We start from the raw sequence: 7212 nt of genomic DNA on the forward strand, positions 1-7212 counted from the left end.
GAGCCACTTTCAAATACTTTAATTTATTTGGTTCATTTTACTCTGGCAAAATAATGAAATGATGCTTTATATTTCCTTTATATTTCTTTCAAAGATATATCCTAGAGATGGGAGAAAGAGATAAAAGTTAACATGTTGAATATATTGGAGGGGAAAATGTATTTTTAGAATCAGTGACCAGATGCCCTAGAATTTTTGGTTCAAAGAAATAAGAAGTAAAAACAATTTATGAGAATCATCTACTGACAGTCTATCCAAATAGACTTATATCCCCAGAGAAAAAGCTTGATCCAGTCCAGTTTAAATGAGGTAGAAAAAGGTTTTCCACCATTTCCTTTGAAAGAGTCATTTTTCCAAAGTGCAACAAACATCAGTGTTAGAAAATACCTCTTAATACACAGCTTGAGTATTCCTTTGCTCGATTTCATGCAATTGCCCCATTACTTTTGTGTTCCTTTCAAAAATTGGTTGACTAGTTATACCCTCCCTCAGTTTCCACCAGTTCAAGCTACATTTAATTCTTTGTGTTTTCATTATGGTTCAATTTTTCTAATCAAAGGTATTTATCTTTCTCATTTTTAACTACCTTGGGTAAACCTGTGCCATGATAGTGTGTTAACTATGCTCTTATAAATGTTATGAAGAAAGGGGTTTTTCTAGCTTGTAAACACCGAGTCTTTAATAATGTAGCCCCAAATTATGATGCTCATGAAAATCATATACTGAAAAATTTCAGCACTAACTTGCATCTCTTCCTTTTGATTATCCACCTACTTTGAATTTTTCAGGGTAAATCTCAAGTGACCTTTATTCCTTCTACCCGTGTAACTTGTCTCAGTTATGCCAGGGTTGCCAAATAGAATGAGAATCACATATTGTTTATCTTTGCTCCTTTGAGCTATTTTTCACAATCTTAATAACTATTTCAACTATATTTAAATTATAAAAGTAAGCCCACAAAAATATACTTAGAAAATGAAATCATGAATACCATCTTTGGATACAGAGTCTTAAAATAAAATTAATAACTGACTTAAATGGTCATTATTTTCTATTAACAGAAACTTGGGATGTAATGGCAAACTGGTACTTGACGTAAAAGTTGATTTTCTTTTTCTTCTAGGCAAGAAGAATGGTGGCTGTGCTGAAGTAAATGGAGTGATTGAAAACAGGTAAAGTTTGTGATGAGAAACCATGAGGACAGAATCTTAAACAGCACTTTGGAGGAGGATATGCCTTTCATTTAGGAGCAAGGGCTTAGAACATTGAAATGAGTGTTTGCAGAAGTAAGAGTCCCTATGGTCCACTTACACTATCCTAAACCCCAAATCAACAATCTCCAACCCTTGGAATCTTTCAGCTTTCTTTCCTCTTTCTCAGCAGCTCCTTTTCTACACCTACCTTTGGAGTTGGCTTTTAAGTGATTAAGTTATATTCATTCTAGGAAAGTTCAAATATTAACAAGATCTTGCAGGAAAAAAGGCTTCAAGACTTAAGGTGTGCAGAAGACATTTTTAAACATGATGCTATCTGCACTGATAATTCAAAGATTCTTGGGAGTGGAATCAACTCACCTAATTCATCCAAATTTTCATTGTTTTCCACATTTTCCAAATCATCTAGGTATAACAGGGAAATATTTTATAATAGTCAAGAAATGTGATAGAACTGATCAGGTATATGCAACCAGTTATGCAAATTGGCCAGAATGAGTAAATATTCTTTGATTCCCTGACAGTGCTAACATTGTAACTTAGTCATCTTGGTAGAAACAGGTAGCAAGATAAAAATTACGAGGATCAACATTTTTTTTAAAAGATCAGTCATTATCTTGTCTTGATAACCTGTGCCTTCTCCAACAATTTTTGTTTTGTTACACCCCTGCACTATGCTGTCTATGACACTCCTTAAATTTGCCACATGGGCAGCCATTTATGCTTCTTTTTTGAAACCATGGGTCTGCTTACCAGAATGAATGTCAAGAACAGTTATCATCTTGATGGGAACAAATGAAGCAGCAGTTAACTGATGATACTCATAAAGAAATAAACATCGCGACATTACAAACGTAATGCAACCAGTGGTCTTCACACCATACTTTGAAATTTGGTTCTGCCACTGGTCAGTAGTTGAATACAATCAAGTATTGTTCCATTATATGTATATTAATGTAAAGATTTATAGCTCTCTTGCATTTGGTTATTTGCCGTCTATATTGCCAATGCTATCATAGAGTGCAAAAAAAGAAAAGAAAGCATTGATAGAGAAGTCAAAATAGAAAGTAAAAACCCTGAGTGTAGTTGAGGCTGAAGGTTAGGGGTAACAGTGTGGAAAGGAAAGCAGGGGTACCAAACAATGCCTGTTAATTCATAAAGCAACTGCATTCATCCATTTGAGGTAATGCAAACACATAAAAAAAGTTAAATGACCAAATCCAATTATATGCATCAATTCTATCTTCTTGAGCAATTATCATTCTTTTGTAAACTGTAATTTTGGCCACTTGTGTGTACCAACCCTTAATTGTCAGTAATTCTCTAGTTTTCTAGCATTTTGTAATGAGATATTTAGCAGACAGCACTGCCGCTGCCAGCTATTTACGTTGTAGAATTGAATTACCAAACAGACATACAAAAATCATGGGAACCTGGCACTTGAAGCATTCTTAAATAGTTTGCTCTTTAACTTGATATTTAAATACAGCAAATTATTGACAGAATCAGTGGTAATCATAAGAATCTTGGGCCATGGCTACTATTTTTTCTTTCCATGTCACAATCTCATCAAGAATTATAGAAAGCTCTTTCCTATATTAAATGATGTGAATATACACAAAGAACATCATGACTGCTTCTGCTGGTGGTTTAGGTTTTACTAAAACTCTCCATTTTGCTCAGAAATATAATATTTAGTGAACAGTAGGAATAGAAACTAGTCATAATAACGTACAAACATATCTTTCAAAAATGTTGGTGTGTACTTCCTACAGGGTACAAACTTCAGTGAAGTTTTCCATGTAATCAAGAAAGTAGGTTGGTAACATTGTTTAGGAATTTCTAACGTCATGGGGAATCCAGGGTGGGCATGATTGGGAAGACTCCCTGGATTTCTTCACTCTTTCTTTAAAAAGGAAGCCACTGGGAACCTTAAATGCATGTTACTAAGTGAAAGAAGCCAATATAAAAAGGCTACATACTGTGTGAGTCCAACAATATGATTTTTTGGAAAAGGCAAGCTATGGAGACAGTAAAAAGATCAGTGGTTGCCAGAGCTGGGAGTGGGGAGAGATGAATGGGTGGAGCACAGAGAATTTTTAGGGCCATGAAAATACATTTATAATGATAGATATGTGTCATTGTATATTTGTCCAAACCCATAGAATGTACGTCAAGAGTGAACCCTAAGGTAAACTATAGATTTGGGGTGATTATAATGTGCCAATATTCACCTTGGTTGATCCTTGGTAAAAATATACCATTCTGGTGAGTGAATGTTGATTATGGCAGAGGCTGTGCTTGTGTGTGAGCATGGGCTGTCTCTGTACTTCTCTCTCAATTTTGTTGTAAATCTAAAATTACTCTTAAAAAATTTGTCTTAAAAAAAAGGGAGCCATTGCACTGGTTCATCTCAAAGATACCTCATGGGTTTGTAAGAGTGGCCTTTGGTGACACTTCTAATTGGTTAGTAAGGGTGACGCTGATGACTAGTGGAAAAGAGCTGGCCCTGGACCCAGGAGATTTGGATTCTGCTGACCCTCTTTTCCTCACTAGTTAAACAATTCATGTCCCTAGCCTGGGGTTTGGGTTCCGCATCTATCCAATGAAGACATTGAATGAGATTTGTAAAATACCTTCAAATCCCCATTTTTTTTTTTAAACAGCCAGTGAGTTGTAAGTTTTCCCAAGTATTTTATCACTCATGGTTATTTGAAGCTATTTTTACAATAGCTTTGCTGTTTTTTGTTGATGGTTCTTGTGTTCGTTGTGTTTTTAAATGGACTCCTGAAAGAAGTGTAAATATAAGCTGTTTTGGAAGGAATGCTGTCTTCTCTTGTTTCTTTTGTTTTGACCCCTCTTTTTCTCATGTTATTTTGGACTGCTAAATTGAAAGTACTTTTTAAAAAATTCTTCTGTTTACTGATCTTTCTTTGTTTGGAATGCTTTACTTTTTGAATTTGATCTTGTTGACCAGTTCTCATAATGTTCCATTTAGTCCATGGACATCCTGAGAAAACCCTTCAGGAATCAGTATTTTGCCTGCCCTATTCTTTTTGTGTTTTCTTCAGTGTATATTCATCAAAGCCTAGATCTTCCCTTCAGATTTGGAATCTCTTCCAACTTAGGCTGTAATTTTTAATTTATATTTTAGTTCTAATTAACATTTCATTTAGTCCATTTCTGTCTGGATATCCATCATCTTATGTCCAGAACTAGATGTACTACTTTCCCATCCCAAAATGTTCCTGTACCCCCTTTTCTCTCTTAGAGAATGATGTCACTTTCCATGAAGTCTCCATTGCTAGAAACATTGGCAGTGTCCTCAGACTCACCTTTTTTTCATCCAGTAGGTAACCATCCTCATTGCCACAGCCTCACCTTATACTTCCTTATTCCATGTACCACCACTTCTGGAGATGTAGTCTTTATAATATAAAGCTATGTGAGAGGAGTTCCAAAAGATTGAGGATGCTTGCAAGAAGGGAGATTGGCATCTCATTTCTCAGCTGGTCATTTAGCCGGGCAGCTGACTTGTTCATTTGCCCTGCATCCACCTGGGCAGGACAAAAGTGATTAGAGAGAAAAGATGACAGCACAGAGCAGCACAGAGGCAGAGTGGCCTCTGTTGTACACAAAGGTGTGTGAGTTCCCACAGGTCAATGGGCATCACAGAGCTGGGTCAAAGGACTCAAGAAGAGGCTGTGTGGGTTTTCTGGGGGCAGGAGCTGGAAGATTTGGAAGAGTTGAGCTGGAGCTGTTTATGTCTGCACACAGAGATCTGGAACAGCCAGAGGAACAGAGATAAGCAGCCCAGACAGATGCCTATAGAATTAGGCCTGGAAAATGGAGGGTGGAAATGTGGAAGATTTGTCACAGGGTGGAGCATGTGTCCCAGAGCAGATCACAAAAAAACCCCAGCCCCTGCAACAAGGTCAAGGAGAAGAATTAGAAAGGGAAATCTGCTCTTTTCTTCTTCAGATCCTTGAAGCCACAAACCTTGGCTGCAGCAGGTAAATGAGTATTTAAATGTAGTAGGAAAAGGAGTTTCAAAGAGGATAAGAGCAGAAAATGAAAAATGACGACTTTAATAACTGGAAGTGTTCAGGAGAGTTCAAAATCTGCCCAAGATGTGATTTAGTACATATCCACAGGTTAGGACGATTTGACATAGTGAAAAAGGGCAATGGTTTGTGGTTTGAGAAGAAAAAACTGTATCATGTCTTCGCCCCACCAATCTGAGTCAATTCCATAAACCATTAGCTATCACTTACCATACTGCACGGGAGTTTTCTATTTACATGCCTGTTTCCCTTCCTGGGGCACCTGTACCTCGCATTTCAGACATGCTCAGAGATATTTATTAATGGATGAAGGAATGCATGCGTGAAGAAATTAGTGTTCAAAGGTAGATGTGAGATACTCAAAAAGGAGAAGAATTAGGGAAGAATAATAACGTGCATTCCTAAGGGACAGGTGCTATTTAAATGCTGAAACACGTATATTCATAACAAGTTGCCTGTTTGGACTCCATCCCACTCCCCTTTCCGTCCTGGCCCCTCTTTCTTTTAATCTAAATTCTCCTACCTCCCACAAAAGACATAGAATTGCTAGTGTAGTTTAAATGTCTCTTGTGTTTCTTGGTCATAGTCTATCGACCGGCTAGTTCAGTTTGTCCACTACAATCTAGATACTGTGAAGATGTTTATGTCAAACTTTGCATTAAAAGAGGCCATCATTTTTTTCTGGGTCATTATTTTCCCTCTCCAAATTTTGTAATGCAGTGCTCTCAAATCACCTGATATAGTTGCTTTAACAAGTTTTGAAACTGCGAACATGAACTTTTCATGGTTTTAGATCCACGCCCATGTGAGGCTCTTTCAGAAGACTGAGAATATGCTACTTTTCTTCTTTAAAAAATAGTACTTTTCCTTGCTTTCTGCTTTAGAGCTGCAAACCAACACTGCCATCCACTGTTCCTTTGGATAATCTTTTCTCCACAGTTCTCACTAAGAGGTTTCGAAGGAAAAACTGACAACAAAATTAAGTTCTTTGAAAGGATAGGGAGTTTGTTACTTTCGAGCGAATGCTGCGCTGAAGATCATAAAGGAATCAAACATCATGACTTATTTCCTTTTCCCAAACGCCTTGATGGAAAAAACACAGTCTCAAAATGTGAACAAGTAAATGAGCAATCTATAGAGTCAACTTCTTTCTGGACATCACAGGGAGGAAAAATCACCTAGTGCCTCTTTGATCACTGTTTAGCTTTGCTTCCTGCAGCTCCCCAGGCTCACGGTGATTTCTCACCGCACTCACATTCTAATGTTTCGGGAAGAAAGCCAGTCTTTTCCTCCAAGCCAGCAAATAGGGTTCTCTGTCTTATACTGCTTTCGGAGAAGTCCTCCAACTCTTTGAAAGCAGAGCACATATTCCTAAAGTCTAACCCTTCTAACAGATTTTATTCCTTTTTGTTCTGCTCCACAGGTAACCCATCTTTATTAAGCATCTCTTTTTAGCTTTATTCTTTTTCTCTTCAGTTCGGTTTTCAACCAAGAAAGTTGTAACTAAGATTATGAATAATTTCTTATTTTTCTCTCACATGAAATGGAATTGACTTTTCAGATAATACAGGTATAATCAAGGGCCAAACATTTGGGGCAGATAATGTCATTATTGAAAGGCCTTAAAGTGATCTAGTCCAGTTCCCTGACTCTACATGTGAAGAAACTGAGACCCAAAGAGGAGAAGTAAAACACCTACAACCATGGAGTCAGTAACGGAAAAGCCTGTGGCGGAACCCAGGTCTCTCAACCCTGGTCAGAGCCTTTTTCTTGCAAAATGCTCCTCCCAGAAGCACAGTCCATCTCTGTCCCTGGGCTAGGACATCTTTCATGGCTTTGTTTTTTTTTTTTATTTTAATAACATAAACCTCTGAAGTCATCTTTGTTCCTCTGTATACCTCATACTCCTTGACTCCCAATGTCCAGAAAAGTAG

The 7212-nt window shown here is 37.4% G+C and overlaps 1 long non-coding RNA gene across 2 annotated transcripts in view; it reads left to right on the top strand.

Annotated features, from left to right (window-relative positions):
• LOC135321392 (uncharacterized) overlaps nucleotides 1-1413 on the top strand; it is a 238980-nt gene extending 237567 nt beyond the window's left edge. For both annotated transcript variants that reach the window (XR_010381126.1, XR_010381127.1), the window contains one exon: nucleotides 1124-1413. This is a non-coding gene — a long non-coding RNA (uncharacterized LOC135321392). The remainder of the gene's footprint in view (nucleotides 1-1123) is intronic.
• Nucleotides 1414-7212: the final 5799 nt, after the last annotated feature.

Source organism: Camelus dromedarius, chromosome 5 (genome assembly GCF_036321535.1).
Source record: "Camelus dromedarius isolate mCamDro1 chromosome 5, mCamDro1.pat, whole genome shotgun sequence".
Classification (NCBI taxonomy): Eukaryota; Metazoa; Chordata; class Mammalia; order Artiodactyla; family Camelidae; genus Camelus; species Camelus dromedarius.